Genomic DNA, 21379 nt, shown 5'->3' with positions numbered 1-21379 from the left:
ACCCTGTGGAAAAAAAATAATCTCTGAAATCTAATAGCATCTTGGCTTAAAGCATAGAATTCGAAATGATTAACAGAATTTGCAGGGAATTTCTCATGAACAAGAAACATTTTGTTGGCTGTTATATGAGAAAAGACATACTATTACAAGTTATTACAGATACAGAAAAAAGCTATTACAAATACACCTAGTTCTGAACCATTCATAATGTTTCATGTGTATGGGGTTTCAATTGTGTCATCATTCCAAATAAATAGATTACGATCCGCAAATAAATGTAGTGAGAGATTTTGATACTAAAATGCATTCAATGCGTCGAGTGCACACAAATCCACAAATAGTTGGACTCCGCCCACTGTCTACTCAAGCCAATCAGATAACCGCTACATTGCACTGACCGATCGAAGAACGTTCTCGCTCCAACCAATCATGTTTTGTTTTACAATCAGAACAGGAACAGAGTCGTATTGCACCGAACTCGCATATATCATCTAATGGCAACATTGTAACAACATCTAAAAGAAAACCAGCAACGTTATGGGTCATAAATGCACTGTTATTATAGATGAGTGGTCTGATGGATTAGTAATGATTGATTCACTGATTCAGTAAGGATTCGGTAGACTGATTCAAACCGGTAATTCCTAAGGTTCCTCAGTGTTTTAGCACGGTTCGTTTAGAGAATGTAATCATTAGCCTGTGAATTGGATGACACTGGTCGCGTTGTGTTTTGGCAGGCTGCCTGTGAAGACAACATTTTCTTGCCAATGCCATCTTTTCCCTATACACAGTCTTTTAATCTCGCCACACTCAATTTACTGCAAAATCACAACTTGGGTTTCAACGTGGATTTGGTAGTGATGCAGGAAACATTGGTGAAAACACATATATTCTCTTAAAATAAAAAATGTATGACCCATAATGTTGCTTGTTTTCTTTTAGGTGTTGTTACATTGGAGAGCCTTCATAATGTGCGAGTTCGGTGCAATATGACTCTGTTCCCGTCCCGATTGTAAAACAAAACGTGATTGGTCGGAATGTGCTACGATTGGTCAGTGCAATGTGACGGTTATCTGATTGGCTTGGGTAGACTTTTTGTGGATTTGTGTGCCCTCTTGACACTAGAAATGTTTCAAAATCCACAAATGCATGCAGCAATCCAATGAGTTGTGTTTGTGACATAAAAACATATTGGTAAAAAAAAAAAAAATCTAATTTTATTTATTTCTCAATTGAATTTATTTTTGTGAAACTGCTAACATATATTCTTGGATCTCATTCAATGCATTTGTAAATCTCACGACATTTATTTGTGGATTGTAATCTATTTATTTGGAATTATGAAACAGTTCTAACCTCATACATGTGAACTTTTTATGCAAATTCTTCATTAGTGCTGATGTGATGCAATGCCAAGTGCATGATGATGTAATGACATGCCAGCTTTCATTCCAACCAAGCAGGAGGCACGACTGAAGGCCAAATTATTAAACACACTGAAACAGACGTGGCTCCTGATTAGTTGGAACAAACCTGCAGTCACATCGTCCCTTTGTGGATAAGATTTGAAAATTAAGTCACATCTACGGTAAGTCTGCTTACATTCAGATATTGATTTATAATCATAATAGCCCACTAAGGATTTACTCGTTATGTGGCGTCTGTGGAAAACCCTTCACATGGACAAATTTTGACATTTCCTGTTATACAGGATGTCCAAAAAGTCAGGAACTAATAAGAGTATATATACATATATACTACATATACTTAATTTTGTATTTATTACTTACATTATAATACATGTAGGCCTATTTACATTCTAAAAAACACTGGGTTAAAAACAACCCAAATTAGGTTATGTTTAGCCCAACGGCTGGGTAAATATAGCACAGAAGACATTTTTGGGTTAAACTAACCCATCAGGTTGGGTTGTTAATTTTATCCCAGCAAATGGGTTGTTTTTAAACCCAAAGGATAGTTTCATTTTTACAAAAATGCTGGGTTAATTTTATTTCATAAATTGGTTAATATTTTCAGGGTCATTTTTACCCTTTGAAAATGTAAAATATACCACGATATAAACAAATGTCAACATGGTATCTCCTTTATTTATACACAAGAAGGTGTTCAGAAATCTATTGCTAGAGCTGCTAAAGTGGTGTTTATATACAGACTTTGAAGTAAATGACTCAGATAAGTCATATATTTAAGATGTAAACATCAGATTTTGATCAAAGGAGACGTTTGAAACATCCACAAAAAACTGAGTAACCAGTGGGCATTACAAACAAGTAAGCCCAAGATAATGAAATAACGGTGCATTTAATGTCGTGTAAACTGGACTGTTATCGCACATTTTTACTTTTTCTAGTGTACAGTAATGGTTTATGGATAAATATATTGATATGAACCTTGTTTCTCCAAATAAATCTAACAGTCTGTCCATGTGAAAACCGCTACCTCCACCTGAGGCGAAATTAAACAGTCCATGCTGAGTTGATTTGACCCAAGGAGCTGGGCTGATGTGTCAGGGTGGAGGAGGGGTGCATTGATTCAACTGTCAGTGAAAATGACCCAGCCACTAACCCAGTGGTTGGGTTAAACAAAACTACCCAAAATAACCCAAATAAATGACCCAAGAGGTTCAACCCAGTGTTTTGGGTAGGAAAAATAACCCAGCATTTTTTAGAGCGTATAATTTTTTTTTTTTTTTTAAAGTACAGGTTTTTCTGAAATGAAAGATTTTTTTTTTCCATTTTAACCATTTGAAATAAACTCTCACTTTGATTATTAGCATCACCCACATTACTCCCTGTCTCATTACCTGAGGTAAAAGCCAGTCATGGCATTTAAAGACAACCCTCATCGTTGTCTCTTCACTTGACTCCTCATCAGTAGGGAAATTGAATAATTGCTGAATAATTCAGTCAATTCTGTTCTGATGTCTAAATTTCATTTCATGAATGTCTTTTTTTATGAGGTCTTTTAAACATTTTCAAGCTTGGTCCACTGTCATCTGTATGATTGGGCCTCGTTTGTCAAGTTGGATATGAACAGATTTATTTGTAAATCGTTCGTATAGATGCATATACAGTACAGAAAAAAAAAAATATATATTCATGAATATCCTATAATTTTAGGGGAAAAAAACACAATGCAAAAAAAAAAGTTTATTATGTTTAAAGCATTTAGCAGATGCTCCTATCCAGAGCGACTTATAGAAGTGCTTTGGAGTCTTTATCAAAAACACATCCTCATGCTAGTTCAGTAGGTCAGGGACTAAGAGAACCATCCAGAACATTTTGTGGAACCCAGTCATTTTATAGTACTGACATTTATTAATTAAAAAACAAAACAAAACACAAAGCATAAATGAAGACAAATAAAGCAAATCATTCAATTATGGAAAGAACAGAGGATGGGATGGTCTGTCTGTGCATATCTGTGTATCATACTTGGTGTCAATTTCTTATCACCTCACTTAATTCACACCAAATTCTCCTTTTCGGAAAATTGTCTCTAGAGTTTGACCTTTTCAGGTGATAAATATGTTTTATTGGCATAGAAGTGAATCAAAATAACTTCCACTTCTGCCTTTTCTTTCACCATTTAGTAGTTATTTCGTGATCCCAGCCCTCTGTGCGCTTGACCTTTTGTGGAGTTTTGTGGGCATCACTAAATGCAAATGAGCTGTGTCAGGAACACATTTTGCACTTTGTGGGTGATCAACATATGCAAGCTGGTACGGAAAAAAAACGTTTGTAAATCTGGTGGGACATCTTAGTTTTACGCAAATATTTACATACAACTAAAAAAATTCATGAAGGAAGCCCATTGTGTGTAAGTGCTCATGATGATGATGTGGCAGCACAGGAGCATAACAGACATTTTGACAGCCAGTATCTGATTACAAACTATATTGATCAAGCTTACGTACTTTTTTTATGGCATATAATGAATAAACGTGATCAAATCATGACATTCATTGTGTGAGAAAATCACACTTAGATATCAGGGTTTTAGACATTTTAGCCAGACTCCATATACCGCTGTGTTTGTTCAACTGACTCCTTACACAACATGATCTTTGTAGGTAGATGCCATGGCAAGGTTAGAAAGTAGCCTAAATAAACGCATATCCATGTCATTTTGGTTAAATATATTTCTGGGTTCTTAAAGTACATTATTGGCAGAAACTGACCATTTTGGTCAGACCCCAATTTTTTGTAATTTCAGAGTTTTCCAGAGTAATCTCAAACCACTACATTCACATTGGTGCATTTCACTGCTAAAGTCTTACCTGATCTATAGTGTAGGTGAATGATGTTCTATGAAATGTGAAATTGAATTCATGCAATCTGATATGCAGTAAATGTCAACCATTAAAAATGACATTTTAGTAGGATTCAAAGAACCCTTAAGCACCTATTAGCTCTCGACCCATTAGCAATCAAAAGCCTGTATGAAGCTGGATCTCAACAGTAGATTAAAGCCAAGTGCACAGTAGACGATTGAAGTTCTGTTCTTCCTGACACAGACAAAAAGAAGAAATCTGGGACAAAAACCATGGATCGGAGCCAAATTGGTGCTGGTGCCTGTCACACGCGCTTGTTAAGTGTGAGCAGTTTGGAAGTAGAGGCTGTTCCAGTGTCTGAGTCAGTCCTGATGCCTTGACATTTTTGAGCAGTTTTGAAATTATTGGTGCATTGGTGGGATGTCAAACAACAGCAATGAACAAGAGACAAGAAAGCACATTGAAATGACACATTCTAGCCACAATAATACTGCTTATTACACAACCAGATTTCTGGATAAGCGAAAGCAAAATGGTTCGATTTTGTTCTATTTCCTCCGAATGAAGTCATAAGAAGAAGAGCGAACATTGACATTGTTAACTTTCACACCCATCAAGCAAGTTGTGATCATTCTTAGCGAAGCATTAGCTACATTTCCATCCAGGTTACGAATTAAAATGATGTGAACAATTGGAATATTGCATAACACTTTTGCGAATAAAGCACCGTTTCCATCCCATTTGCTCAAGAGAACAAAATCATCTCTCCCTCTCTCCTTCTGTCGAGCCAGACATGATTTTATGGAGATGCTAGTGGCCCTGATCCTTTCTGTTCTCCGGACCTGCCTGATCCGTTCGGATGCCCTATCTCTGGATGGAGCTCTCATCAACTCCAATTCCACATGGACATTCTCGCTGTAGTTGCTAGGACTACGGTTGCTTCTAAAGGCCCTGGGACTGCAATTACAACATGCAGTTTTGCACTCAGGTCTCCTTTGAACAGTGGACTAGTTCAACAAACAGACTTCATATAAAACCACAATGAACTTTCCTTTACTTTCACATTATCCGTTGTTACCCAGATGAGGATGGGTTCCCTTCTGAATCTGGTTCCTCTCAAGGTTTCTTCCTCTTAACATCTTAAGGGAGTTTTTCCTCGCCACCGTCGCCACCGGCTCGCTCAATTGGGATAAATTCACACATTTAAAATCTATATCCCGTGTTTATATATTTCTGTAAAGCTGCTTTGAGACAATGATCATTGTAAAAAGTGCTATACAAATAAAATTGAATTGAATTGAATCACTTCTGGGCACACTGGTGCATCTCGCTCTCCGCCATTTTTACTTTTCTGAGCCAATTATCCAATCACATGCTTTATTGAGGCAAAGTCACATGACTTTTTCTGATGCACACGGAGGAATTTGTTCGTTAAATGTGTTTCCATCGTCGTTTTTGTGCCTGTCTTTTTATCGAAAAAAAAAAATTATCTGCCTTTTAATGTTTTTTGGAGATTTTATTCGCACCTAGTGTTTCCATTCAGCGTTTTTTATTCAATATCCCAAAATTTGCATAAAAAATATGTGGATGGAAATGTAGCTAATGTTGGTTTGTATAAAAATCAATGAATTGGCGTGGCATGTCACCCAAATGTTTTTAGGAATTTCTAATAATAGCACGAAAACCCTTGAACAGATTTTTGGAATTGTATTTATCATTACTTGGGATAAGTTGCATTTGACACATGAATGCGAACATATTTTTCATATGACATAGCAGCTGTTCATCTATCATCTATCATCATCTTTCAGATTTTAAGAAAGGAATAAAACCTTCAGGATGTACTGTTATAGGAAATAATCAACAACATGATGGTGTGATGCAGCACAAAGCTCTTCTTCCCATCCCAACCTTGATTACTTTCCTATAATGGCATGCCCCAAAGTGTTTTATTCTTCTTATACCACAGAAATTTGCCAGCTATGACAGTTTTTAATAGTTTAATTAAAGAAAGCAAATGTTACATTTAATGTTGTAGAACATCCATGAAACAAGTTACTTTCTGTCATCACTTAGGTTATATCAGCTATAAACAATCTTTCCATAAATTTAAATAAATAGAGCTTCTCGTGGTTACTGAGAAAGTCTTTTGCAAAGTCTTTTCTTGTGAAGATACACCCATGGATGTTTTTGACTTGCACATGAAACTATTGTCAGAACTTCGGTTAAAGGAAATTAATCAACACCTTCTGACAAATCAGATTTGAGAATTCAACATAACTGTGGTGCCTATATAGGCAGTTAAAGCAATTATGGGCTGGAATTATTTGTTATGAGATGTCTCCAGCAGATCCAGCAGATGAAATGACTCAGTGTTGAATCCTGCTCAGAAGATGTCGGGGGTTTAACGAGTCTTATCTTGTTGGAAACATTAAAGTGATCTGAAATCGGATCTACTTGTCATAAAATGTAAATAAGAAGCCCTGATCTTAGCAGGGTATTAATTAAACTGTATGCCATTAAGCTTAATGAAGGAGCTCAGTATCACATACTCTATATTACATTAAAAGAAAAAAAAAAAAGTAAATTCACAATATTTCAAAACATATGGAGTCAAATTTGGAAAAGTTATCAGAGGATGATACAGTCAAAACAGAACTACAGGACAAGTGTGATTAGGCATGAAGACAAAATCATGATTGTTGCTTAAAATATTTTTTTAAGCAAATACATTAACTTGGTAAACAGGAAGCAGTTCTAACTAAAATTGGTAAGATAATCCATAGATTAGAACCAACAGCGAAGGCTCGATCACCTCGGCTTTGGAGCCTAGTTCTAGGAACGGAAAGGAGACCAAGATTACAGGATCTCAAGGACCTATTTGGTTTATGGATGGAAATTGCTTCTGAAAGATAAGACTGCGCTTGATTATGTAGCAATTTAAAAACAAAGATTGGAATTTTAGTGAGATGAGAATGGGTATAATGTGATCAAACCTTCATCTATAGGCCTAGAATTATTCAAATTTGTAGAATCAAGATTGGGCTTCTTTAATAGTGGAGTTACTGTACCTGTTTTTAGACAGTCAGGAACTATCCCATATTAAGACTATTGATTAGGATAATTAAAAGGTCATGCCCAACGGTATCAAAGATTTGCTTTAAGAATCTAGGTGGAACAATATCTTGAGGACATGGAGTTGGTCTCAGATGTTCAACAATGCCTTTACAGGTTTCAAAAGAGACAGGCTTGAAATCAGACCATAGCATTCGACCACTTGAATCTCCCAAGGACAGCTTTGATCTTAAATGAACAATTTTCTCATTAAAAAATGTACAAAATTGTTCACACAGTGAAACATAAGCATCAGGAAAGATGTTAAAATTGATTAGGCACAGAATCAATGACAGAGAAGAGGATCTTAGGTCTATGTAGAATTGTCACCAATAAACTCAGATAGATATTTTGACCTAATAGCCTTAACACATTTCTGGTAGACACTTAGAGAAACTCTCCACATTTAATATGAAACGTGTAACTTGTTCTTGCACCATTTCTGCTCCGCTCTTCTGCAAGCCTTTCTAAGAAACCGAGTTGAATCGTTAAGCCATGGCTGAGGTTTAGAAATAATACGTTTGGGTTTTAATACAGCAATGCGATTCATAGGAATCAAACATTTCTGATTAAAACAATTAAAAAGTCTGTTCACATCCTGCGTAGGAAGAGACATTTCAGGTATCCGTGGATCAGCCATAGAATAAAAGGCAGCAAATCTCACACATGACTGAGAGGAGAAATAGCGATTCAAGTGAACCATTGAAGATGTAGTAACTGCTGGATCAGAGAAGTAGGTAGAAAAAAGTATAAATTTATGATCCAGAAAAGCACATCACTTATTTAAATGTCCGAGATTTGAAATCCATGTGAAATAACCAAATCCAGTGTATGTCCATGGGCAAGTGTAGGCCCTTGCACCCACTGTACAACGTCAAATGAATCGATAAGATTTTAAAATTCAGTTACCAAAGGTTTAGAGGGGCAACACAGATGAATATTAAAATCACCCAGCACTAAGATATTATCAAACCGTGGGATCAGTCCTTCTAGCAAATCACCAAATTCATCTAGAAAGACATTATTAATATGAGGAGGGCGAGAGATGGTAAGACATAGAACTGGATGTACCAGATCTATCTGAAAAAGCTGTACGTCAAAGCTAAAATATACATCAACTGAAATGATGTGTGCAATGTACTTGCGTTTGAAGACGGCAGCGAGTCCTCCTCCACGCCTGTTTATCCGAGGGGAATTATAAAAGGTGCAATCCTGAGGAACAAGTTCAGAATAAGGACTAGAGTCTCCCTCTTTAACCAAAGTTTCAGTCATAAATAGGAAATCCAAGTCCTTCGAAGTGAAGAAGTCATGCAAAATGAAAGTCTGATTGACCTTATCTTAGTGTGTGTGTGTGTGTGTGTGTGTGTATGTGTGTGTGTATTTGTGCGTGTTATGTAAGACCTCTGCCAGCTCTGTCCGTCTCTTTCTCTGGTTTATGGCGTTCTCTATTTTCTCCTGAAAAGATGCGTTACCTGTAGTTCAACCCACCTCCTCTTTATCCATAGATGATACTCGACCAAGCCCCCGTTGGCACAGTTTTATTTTCATCATACCACAGCAATTTCCCAATGATAATAACTGATTACGGAATGACACATTGTGTTTTTCAACCATTTATAGTTACATTTAATGTTGTGGAACATCCATGAGACAAGTGAGACAAGGTTATCACTTATGTTACAGCAGCTATAAACAGTAATTCTGTCACTATCCAGCCATACCACTTATCCTACACAGAGTCATGGGAGAATCTGGAGTCTATCTCAGGGAAGTCAACCCATCGCAGGGCACAATCACGCATAGATTCGAACCCCTAACCCCGGAGGGTCATGGCAAACATACTAACCACTACGCCACTGATAAAAACTATGTGTGTTTGTACAGGAAGTGAAGGGGGCATATGTGTTTCCAATTTGCCTATTAATAGATTTTCATCACTCCTTGCATTCTTTATGATGGTAAAGGTGTACAGATTTAGTAATGTGTTCATTGAAAGAAGATGAAACATTTGAATTTATGGCAAAACCACATCATCTTGGTCAGCAAATCCTTTCTCTATCAGAAATGTATGATTTGAACCATTCTGGACCCATAGAACATTAGACTTGTATTCAGAGTTGAGTTAAGTGCACATAGTGAGGATTTAATACCATGTTTCGGTTACAATTCTGATCTCAGATTTAAACCCATTTTCTTGTGTGATCAGCTTGAGCATGGGGCAGTTTGAAGTTCAGAGCTAAAGTACCCGCTGCTCTCGATTCAGTACCCACTGCTCGGAGGTTGATACAGTACGTACTGATCAGTATAAGTGTGTAGCTTGAATGTAATCTGGATGTACAATATCCACCATGTTGGCACTGTCATGTGACGTACAAAGTAAAAAGAGCCAACACACTGCCTTCCGTCATTTTTTATTCTGACAGCCCGTTGCCTTGCGGGATAGCGCACTGTCCATTGGTTCCATACTGCAGAAATTTTGTTGAAGTAGTAGGTCATCCAGGTATTTCTTGCCTTCTGTTTTATGAAAGTTGACAATTCGGACATACTAGTCCTTTGGCGTACTGTGTTTCAGCTACTGTATAGTAGGGTAGAGGTGATATTCAGATGCAGCTTTTGAGTTTCGGGGCAAGCTTTTGTCATGAGTTGTTGATGTGCACCTAGGTTATTCTTATTATTCTCATTCTCATTTATGTATTGCACTACATTGTTCTTGCTTTTGGTTCTTTTTTTTTTTTTCTCTCCTGTAGATGATCCTGTTTTGCACTTGGCTTGTTTCGGTTGTGTTTTCACACCTGCACTTGCATCCACCTCGATTGTGTTAAATACCTGCACTTGCATCCGCCTCCCAATCCCTGACATAACCCATCTCCAAATACAAGCAACGCTGGGTTAGTGTAAATACTAACCCAACTTTTGGACACCAATTCTGAATACATTCCTAAGAAAATACCACATCCATTTCCATTATGCTTCATGGAGTCATTCTGTGAAACTTTTTTAAATAAATATATATATATATATATATATATATATATATATATATATATATATATATATATATATATATATATATATATATAAGTGGAATACCTGATGGTCATTGAGTTTTAAAAAAATATATATTTTTAGCCTTGATTCAAACTTTTGTGCCAAGAAAAAATAATAATCAAAAACACACTTTCAAATGTCATTATTAATTGGCAACCAGAGAGCGCCTAGTGGAAATTAGAGTGCCCTTACTGCCATGAGTGAATACTTCCTGACTCAGTGGAGAATTCGTGTAAAAATTAATTGGCTAACAGGAATGAGGATAAGAAGATGAAACTGTTCCAAGAATATGGTCTCAATAACTGTACTGACTGACATCAGGAAGAAGGTGAGGGTTCCTTCTGACACTTGGTCGAGAAGTTGAAATGGATCAGTGTATGGATGGAATTAAACTCCTTGGTACAAGTGTATCCTCATGCCTGAAGAGAGGTTTTTGGTTTTTTTTGTTTTGTTTTTTTATGGACTGAGTTGGTACTTCTGCAGAGCCAAGCTAGAAAGTATGCTTACCTTTTCTATAATATATCAAATGCAACTCCACAGCGGAGCAGCAAAAACAGATTGCTTACTCGAAAAGAAAAAAAAAAAAAAAACATGGCTCTGAGCTGTGCAATATCTTTCACATCTGTGAGACTTGCTTTCAGGAATTGAAAATACTTCAGGACCCTCAGGAAAGAGGTTCAGGTCACAGTGCATCATTAACACTTAACTTAGAAATATTTACAAGTGCAACTGCTTTACTGGTATATAGTATATCAGTAGCTTTAGTAATTAGCAATAAAGCTGGATTATATATTTTAATAAACCCAAGAGTGGTGTATTGAGCATGTGTTTTTATGTAGTCATATACACTAATTTGTGGTTCTTCCCCAAACTGTTACAACAAAGCTGTATAGAATTTTTTTGTATGCTGTAGAATTTCAATTTCCCTTCACCAGAACTAATGGCCCCAAACGTGTTCCAGCATGACAATGCCCCTGTGCACAAAGTGAGCTCCATGACGACATGGTTTGCCAAGGTTGGGGTTGAAAGAACTTGTGTGGCTTGCACAAAGCCCTGACCTCAACCCCACTGAACACCTTTTGGATGAACTGGAACACTGACTGAGCCCCAGGGCTCCTCACCCATCATCAGTGCCTGATCTCACTAATGCTCATGTGGCTGAATGATCACAAATCCCCACAGCCATGCTCCAAAATATAACGCAAATCCTTCCCAGAAAAGTGGAGGTTATTATAAGAGCAAAGGAGTAAATCTGGAATGGGATGTTCTAAAAGTATATGTCGGTGTGATGATCAGCTGTCCACAGTCTTTTGGCCATATAGTGTACTTTGCACTGATTACACCGAAGTGGAATTTTAAGTCCGGGTGTCAAGTTTTTCCTATATCACAAATATAGTATTGGGCCAATTTCAAAATTGGTCCAAAAGTCAAAATGTTATGCCAATATTCATGTGGGAAATGTTACATGTATTTAGAGCTGGGTTGCAAACATTATTAAGTACATTTTATATTCTCCCTATTCAGATTATGCAAATGACCTGCATATAGTTCACATCTCCAAAGCTGCCCAATATTTTAGTAGAAACATTCAAGCTGATTTTTCAATAGTGTCTAGACAACTGTCTTTAAACAAAAGAACTCAAAGAAACAAAATGTAGAATTATTACATTAATCACTGCAAATGTCATTATTTGGCAGCTTATAAAATAGCACTTGCCTCAGCACATACTATTAGTTTTCGTTCTATTTATTTTTAATCATATGCCGATGGTTAATTGTGCTCCCAAATTAATGTAGCCAAAAGATACTAGACGAAGGTAATGAAAATGTGGTGTGTGCATGGGATGTAGGCAATTGTATCATGCTTTTAAATTAATTTTAAAAAATGCTTATGTTTCTGGTTAATTTGAAATGCTCTGCTGTAAAAGAAAACCTGCCATGGTCTTAAAGATAAACTGACTGAGCACTCATCTACGACACTTGTGGATCAATTTAATGGATCTTTTTTTTTTTTTTTCATAAAACCAATAATTAATGTCTTAAGAATTGGCTTAGAAATCACACATGGCAATAAATCACACAACTTAAGTTATCAAGGTTAAAGCTAGAATTAGGCACGGAGTCAAACATTTGCCTTTTTTCCACCATCATGTGTATAAAATAAAATTAAACCCTATTACAGTACATTTCACAAATTTCTATATTTCTAGATCTAGAATATCTGATTAATTCTGCTTAAAAATGGAAGCGCAAATATACAGTAAATCAGATGTATTATTGCATACCGTTCTGAATAGTTTTAAATGTTTAATTTTTTTTTTTTTTTTTAATCTTATGGGCTATTTTGTGTATGCCCAATGTACCTTTATTTCCAGGCTGTAACACTACAACATGTGGAAAATTTTATAAGCTGGTAGGGGAGGTTGGGGTGAAGGCACTATATAATCTCCAAAAAAAAAAAAAAAAATCAATATAACGAGACACTTGACATTTAAAGATAAATCACTGAAACCAATTATCATATATAATTTAGTGGAATGAGTGTAAGGTTGCAATGACAATGGCCTTGTCTCCCATGCATTAAACTGTACTGGAGGTAATTACTTCACAAGTAGACACATCTCTGAGTACATTGGTGCATGAGTCCTCACATGATATACCATGTGATTAATGATTGTCTTTCCTTCCAGTCAAAGTGGCTTCTGTTGCTCTGAAGTAATAAGCTACACTCTGACTAGGCCTATGCTAATGAGTGAAAAAACCTGTGGGTGTGCTTTTTCTCTTTCCCTCCACCAGTGAGTTGAAGCTTAATTGTAGCACGCTGGTCTTTTTATAGCTAAAATTAGCAAAGTGAACATTCTGTGTACACAGAGTTAAAGAGGCTATATTCTACCAAACAACTGTGCATTGTTGTTGCTGTGGGTGGATCTGTTTTTATTACACTAGGGATGTAATGCTAGGGTTTCAGTAACATTAGAAGGCATTAAACTGATGCATAATGCGTGGATTCCGTATTATTTTCAAGTAGAGCGTCCTTTTTCCTGAATGTCAAGGAAATACTGAGCAACTTTACTGCAATCACAAACTGTTCTACTCATTGCGTGTTTAATAATCATACTTGGGCTACGTCCACGTTAATCCAGATACATTTGAAACACATATTTTTCCCTATGTTTTGGCATTCCGTCCACACTGAGATGGCGTTTTTGTCCAGCGAAAACGGAGCTTTTTGAAAAACACTCCCCCAACTGAACGAATTTGGACATTTTCCGTTTTTGCTTCGTAGTGTGAACAGACAAAATGGAGATATTTAAAGACCATGATGTTCTTTTAGTCATGTGACGTAACTTATTCAAACAAGATGCTGGATGATTGCTGCAATTGTTGCCTCTTACCCAGTTTGATAGCGTTATTAAAGATTAATGTCACTTCATTCAACCTTCAGATTGCATTTTTAAATAAACACCTGATGAAAATGATCCAAGCCAAAGCTTCTTAGGCTATGTTTTTACGCATGCGCAGTATAGGGATATAAGCATTTTAGTTGTTTCAGTGTGGACAAGCAATTTTTGGAAAATAACCTTTTTTTTTTTTTCTTAAAATGGTCCATTTCCCCAGTTTAAACATTTGATATCTTTTCTATGTTCTATTGTGAATAGCATATGGGTTTATGAGATTTGCAAATCATTGCATTCTGTTTTTATTTACATTTTTCACAGTGTCCCAACTTTTTTAGAATTGGGGTTGTAAGAAAATCCAGGATAAAGTCCATGAATGATTGGATGGCGTTATATTTGGAGGAATCATAAAGGTTTCCATTGATTTCAGGAAGTGTGTATGATGGTATGTGTATTAAAATGAGCATGGAGTTACTGGTATAGTTGGCTATTGTTGATTCGCCTAGACATTTGTGCTCAAATCACGAGCTGTAATATTATGAAGCAATTTAATCAGCCTTGCAGTGAAACCTCTCAAGCATCTATGCTTTACGGATTTACCGCTTGTTAAATGAAAGACAACTAGTGTATAGTTAAGACAATACACTGACATTGTTTAATTTCACAATCATTACGTAGAGCAGTAAAATGTCAAAGGTTACAGGCTTTAACTTTTTTTTTATTTGTTGTTACAGAATACGGCTATATAGCTCTTATATTTCTATATTGCGCTCTAACTGAAGATGTGAAACATAAATCAAAGTGTGTCCAGTTTAATCTGTGGATCCTCTTTATTTTCCATTGGACAGAAATCCATGTATTCAGCTACACTGAGGACAGATTATAACCAGGAGCTATGTCATTCTGAATAAAATAAAATCACCACCCACTCCCACTCTATAAAACTCCAAATATGACAGCCATGAAAATACCATTTTTTCATTTGGTTTATGTGTTAAACCTGATTATTCCCAATGTGCAGCCTTTCTTTGAGCCACCAAACAAAGCTTTGGTATTTTTGAAGGTGGTGGATCTCCACTGAAACAGACACTGGACTGTATAATTGATTTGGCGGGTCTTTATGACATCTGGCCAACTGAGTCACGTACATTCATAAAATGTAATCCATGATAATTGCAGAATTTGTTTGGTATGTGTATTTCAATAGTGCTAATGTGATTAGCTAAATACTCAACTGCCTTCCTCATCAATCGAGTACGTTGATGCGGACAAAGATTTATTTGGAAAAAGACAGTTTTATTTTTCTCTTGTCTGAGATTTTTTGTTGCCGAGGGATTTCTTTATTTCTAGGTGTGCGTGCATCTGACTCAGAGATTAGAAACCATCACATCAGGCTGTTATATGTTATTTCTGGCATTGTGCTGTTGGGGGTAAAATAAGTGAATATAAAAGCTGAGTAAATTCTACCTAAAAGCTCGGAGAAGCTGACATTTCACACCAGCCCCGTGAGTCAGGATGACAGGAACCTAAATATAGGCGTGTGGGTTACACAGGTCCTCCATTTAGATTATATTCATGCCTCTCACACCTTTCTGACTAGCATAGGAGGCAAAAGCAGCACACAGCTGAAGCTATAGAATGGTGGGAACTGCTGTGTTGAGAATTCAGAAAGACTCAGGATGATCCTGCTCTCATGCTTCCAAATGAAAATTAAAAAAAAAAAAGGAAAAAAAAAAAAAAAAAAAAAAAAAAAAGGAATGATAATTGCATGTGATTGCGGAGAAAAGACCAATTGTGTGTTGAGCAGCTGCATGTCTCTCCGCAGTTCTCTTCAGTCCTAATTGCTGTTTGTTTTCTCACTAGACACAGATGCCTGCACCCGCAAACTACCAGCCATTGTTCACCTCATTTAGGGTGACAGCAGCAGGTTAAAACCAAACACTTGAACAGCACAAGCTTTGTTTCAATCTAAATTAGACATTTGTGAGAAGTTGTCATGGAGATAAGTAACGGTTAGTAGAAGCCTTTGTATGTGTTTCGTAACACTGCAATTTTGTTCAGGCAACATCTATAATAATAAATGCTTGATGTTGCGTTAATTGCATTTTTGATTTCTCATGCAGTGCATCTGTTAATTGAAGAATAACACTGCAGTAATATGTAAATACTGATAAGTATTGTGTAATGCAGTAGGTATAATGTGTTACCACCCCTAAGTGTATGATTTTCATATATCTGCACAGTCTGGAGTGTGTAATAGTGCTTATACAATAATGATTTGTCAATGATTAAAATGTTTCGTTTAATAATGAACAATGCGTCACATGTTTTAAATGGTAAATGGCGCACCTATATAGCGCTTTTATCCAAAGCACTTTACACTGTGTCTCATTCACCCATTCACACACACACACACTGACACACCAATGGTAGCAGAGCTGTCATGCAAGGCGCTAACTTGCCATCGATACCAACTTGAGGTTCAGTGTCTTGCACAAGGACACTTCGGCATGTAGAGTCATGCAGGCCGGGAATTGAACCGCCAATCCTGCGATTAGTGGACAACCCGCTCTACCACCTGAGACACGGCCGTTTTAATTGTTTACAGTTAAGATTTAATGTTGTGGAACATCCGAGAGACAAGTTAGTTCCTGTTATCACTTATGTCATAGCCGTCATTCCCCCACCAGCCTCTCTTTCTTTCTCTCTCTCTCTCTCTCTAACTGTAAAAACACACCTTGTCATTCTACAGAGAAACTAAAAAGAATAAACTCCTCTGTCCTGAAGATTTTCCTTTGCTAGGAAATTTGCAAAGCATTTACAATCAATTTCCCTTCCATAAATGTTAAATAAACAGCTTCTTATATATATATATATATATATATATATATATATATATATATATATATATATATATATATATATATATATATATATATATATGTTTGACTTTGTTAAACACATTAAAAAAAATATCTGCAAAAAACATCTCCAGGGTCGGGGGTTCGATTCCCACTGTGGCCCTGTGTGTGTGGAGTTTGCATGTTCCCCCCGTGCTGCGGGGGTTTCCTCCGGGTACTCCGGTTTCCTCCCCCAGTCCAAAGACATGCATGGTAGGCTGATTGGCATGTCCAAAGTGTCCGTAGTGTATGAATGGGTGTGTGAATGTGTGAATGTGTGTATGTGTTTGTGTGCCCTGCGATGGATTGGCACCCTGTCCAGGGTGTACCCAGCCTTGTGCCTGATGCTTCCTGGAATAGGCTCCAGGTTTCCCCGTGACATTGAAAAGGATAAGCAGTATAGAAGATAGATGGATGGATGGATGGATGTATTACATGGCATCATTAAAAATAAACAAATCATTCAAATCTTATTCAACTCCTCCCATTTAACTTTAGAGCTCAATTTTTTATACAAATCCTACCTAATGCACCTTTAATTCTCTTGTTCTAATACATGATTGTTTCCTTTGTTATAACTTATGCAGGGAGTTGCACGGAAAATGAGCCACATGAATGAGTTTTAAGAAGAAAACAAAAAGGTTTCAGACACTAGAGACCCTTCAGGACAGAAGAGTTTACGCTTTGTGGTGTCTTAGTAACATGACAAGCTGCATGTTTATTCATATTTTATGAACTTCAAGAGAGAGAAAAAGACAAGCTGGTGAGGGAAGGACTTTTTTATTTTTTATTTTTTTACCAAATCATTCTCTATTATTAGAATCCGGTATGAGAGCAAGTTTGTTTGTAAAAATTTTCTAACCAAAGAGAGGGTGGTTTATTGGCAGACTACATGATTACATTAAGAAAAATTAGCTCCCTTCCACTGTGTGACGGTTTAAACTAATTCCTTGTCTTTCCCCCTCCATTTGTGACCCATTGACCACAGAGCAAGATGCATCCCAAATGGTTCTTAGATGGTGTTTGATTGAACACATTAGCTGTAAAAGTAATTATGCACACATTTCCGTGACCGTCTGTTTCAGGTCAATGGACAGGAATTAAGAAATGCGTTTGATGTCTTCCTTTTTTGCTTATCCGTATGCACTAGTGAGAGTAAAAGCCAGCGAGTGGGCTGTGTTCACTTCCGTAACCAAATTACAATCTAATGGCATGGAGTGAAAGGATTAGTCCCATTAAAGATTAAATGACTGCAAACTCAAAAAAAAAAAAAATACAAAGTCATGGCTTGTGCAAATGAAAACGCATGTAATCGTTATTCTTTCAAAATTTTAAACATTTATACTATCACGTAAAAAAAAAAAAAAAAAGAAAAAAAAAAGTGAACCAAGATATGTATTGCATCAGTTGTTTTTCCAGAAATTTCCGGGTTGAAAAGGAAAGAGATAATGGATCTCTATTTAAGTATTTATCTGGGCTATGGGTGCAGGAATGGCACTAATAGAACTGAGAGGATCTAAAAGCTGTTCAGAGGATATAAAAGAGATTAAGGACAGTTATAATGATACATACAAGGATATATGTTATTGGAAAACATTTATCACTTTTATAAAATGAACTGAGATCTTTTTTCTTCCCTATAAATTTTTTAACAAGTACACTGTGGCCATTTTTGTTACTGAAGGACAATCTGTATAACCTAACACAAAAAGGGTTATCGTTACATGATAGTGCAAGCAAAACCTGCTGATTAACACTGGTGTGTTGCTACTTCGTTTGGACACAAGCCGTATTTTTTTTCCACAGTTACTGTATGCTTTGGTGCTATTTTCATGAATAGTTTAATTGCAGATTTTGAAACATATTTTGGTCCAAAGATATGTGTACATTTCTGCCTCCAAGGCCTCCTCTTTAACCGTGATGCAGGGATAAACTGGCAGTCTAATAACCTGCTGACATTTCTCATACTATGGATGTTCAGTACATACACACACACACACACACACACACACACACACACACATATATATATATATATATATAAATGCTGCTTCACCCAAATACTAACTTAACAAAACAAAAACTACTAGCTAAATAGCACAGAATTATTTTCATCCTTAACAAATAAGAACAAACAATACAGTTATCACTATTAAAGGATAATTCACATCGGAAGCTTTCATAAAGCGTCTTTTAGTCAGGCTCAAGCATCCGCTTTAATCAGGGTTTCAATCCACACCTCAAACAACAAAAAAAAACACTCTCCTTTATTTACATAATAGACCGCAATGTCAATGCTGGTAAAATGCCATCATCAATATCCATTTATTTTTGCACCAGTTCAGATCACTATTGTATCTCCTGAATTCATGGTAAACAATAATAATAATAATAATAATAATAATAATAATAATAATAATACATCACAGGTATAAAGCTGTAAAAGTGTGAAATTGAATTTTCACTGCAGCAGCTGGACTAAAGCAAATTATATTCTCTGACTATAGCGCTTAGTTTAAAATAAATAAATAAATACGAAGAAAAAGAAATCAGAAGCTATAAGAAGCTTTTTAGAAAAGTTTTAGCACAATAAACAAGTGCTCGCGATGTGATCAACATAATTAGGAAGCTAGGCTGTGACCCATGAACATACATGTTCTACTGATGAAAGCATAAAGTGAGAATTTGTTATTTATCATGGTTTGGAAACAAACTATTGATGATAGTTTATATGTATATATGGAATAACACATGATGGACTGTGTTATTATATGAAAATAATACACAACATTGTTGTGTGATACAATCCAATGCAAAATGATGCCCAGTCCAAAGTGTGTTATCCCACTATAAACTCTTTTGTTCTCTTTTGAAGATAATACGACTTAAATAAAATGCATTGTTATTTAAAGAAGGAGTCTCCAGTTTCAGTGCCTTTGTAACGGTCAGGAAGCTTTTCAATATGGGAAAGTCTTCATGGCAGACATTTTTGAGCTCTTTTTTTTTTACATTTTTTTATTATTAATATTAGATTGTGCGGAGTGTCGGCAGTACACGTCCCTGTGAATCAACACCTTCTGACCAATCAAGAATTCAGAATTAAACAGCATTGTGGTATAAACATTGTAACTGATGTTATTAAAATAATGAATCACCAAAGCAATGCTAGGAATGTATCGATAGATATAATAAAATCCAGCCCTTATGTTTTTTTGGGTTTTTTTTTTTTTTCTCTCTATACCTTTTGATGACAACATCAATCAAGCCCTTGACATGTTCCTGTGTGCTCGAAATGTTGACTGCAACAGTCTTGGGTTTCTTGGATTCCTCTTCACCTTCACATAATCATGCCTTTTGTACTTACACGAAGCAAGAAGAGCATCCCAGATGACGATGAGGGAAACACCAACAAAATCAGATATCAAAGCTAGATTATTGAAGAGAAAACTATTGAAAGTTGATTGTCTTCATGTTTAGCAGACATTTTAGAGCTATGTTCATCTAGCTCTAAAATTGTCTAAAACTGTCAGAAAAAGCAGGCTCATCAGTTATCTGTCTGACACATATGTTATAAAGATCTCTAAATCGCTGTGTACTGGCAGCCAGCTCCTCAAGTGAGCATCCACCCCCTTTTTAACCTTTGAAATTGTCTGTCTATAACAATTTTTTGATCAATTTTTCAAATGTGTCATTTTGAAATGAAATTTGAATGCAGGCTCCCTGGAGTCCTTTCTGCCAGACAAAAAAGCAAGCTTGTGCAATTTATTTATTTATTTATTTAAATAGCAGGTCTGTCTTTTTTAAATGGTTTTTTGTTTGTTTGTTTGTTACAGTGGTGGAAATTACAACCCGTCGTTAAAAGTTATTATCTTTACTATTTATTTTTTAGACTTATTAGCCTGTTTAACTCGTCACCTGAATTGAACGGGTTTAATCAAACCTCCAAGGTGGAGCGACACAAAAGCGTTCAGTACATCATGAGTTTGAATCCCAACGATGCCACTGCCGTCTATGACCTGGAGTCCAAAATTGGCCATGCTCTATGGGTGAGATGGATAAGCGGGCATACTCTCTATCCCCTGTCAATCACAGCAACACTAGCCAAGGGTGGGCAGATAGTGCTTTCCTCCATGTGTGCAGATGCTGGCTTCACTTGGCTTGGAAGAAGCACATATTTTCTCCATCCCTCCCCAGTTGGTAGGTGCCATGTGATAGGAAAGTGGTAGCTAGTGGGTGGGAAGTGGCAAATGACCAAATTGTGAAGAAATGTAAATAAATAAATAAATAACCCTCAACAACTCAAAAACAAAGTTGATCTAATGGACCTAATGGCAATTTTAATTTAAAAAAGTGTTCTGTGAGTGTGAAGTCCAGGAATAAAAAGGTTAATGGCTCCAGTTAATAGACAGAATATTATTGAACACATTTAAAATACAACCCTAATACCTGACTACTTGGATTAGGCTCATAAATTAAATCTGTGCTGAGGATCCATGGAATGTTAATTTATTTATTTTTTTTTTTATTACTTTTTTTTGTTTTTATAGTTAAAGGAATCCCTGGCTGCAGAATGTGAGAACTGGTTTAGTGTGACTGGCTATAACGAATATTATATAAAATATATG

Source organism: Ictalurus furcatus, chromosome 4 (genome assembly GCF_023375685.1).
Source record: "Ictalurus furcatus strain D&B chromosome 4, Billie_1.0, whole genome shotgun sequence".
NCBI lineage: Eukaryota > Metazoa > Chordata > Actinopteri > Siluriformes > Ictaluridae > Ictalurus > Ictalurus furcatus.
This window is presented reverse-complemented; position numbering follows the sequence as displayed.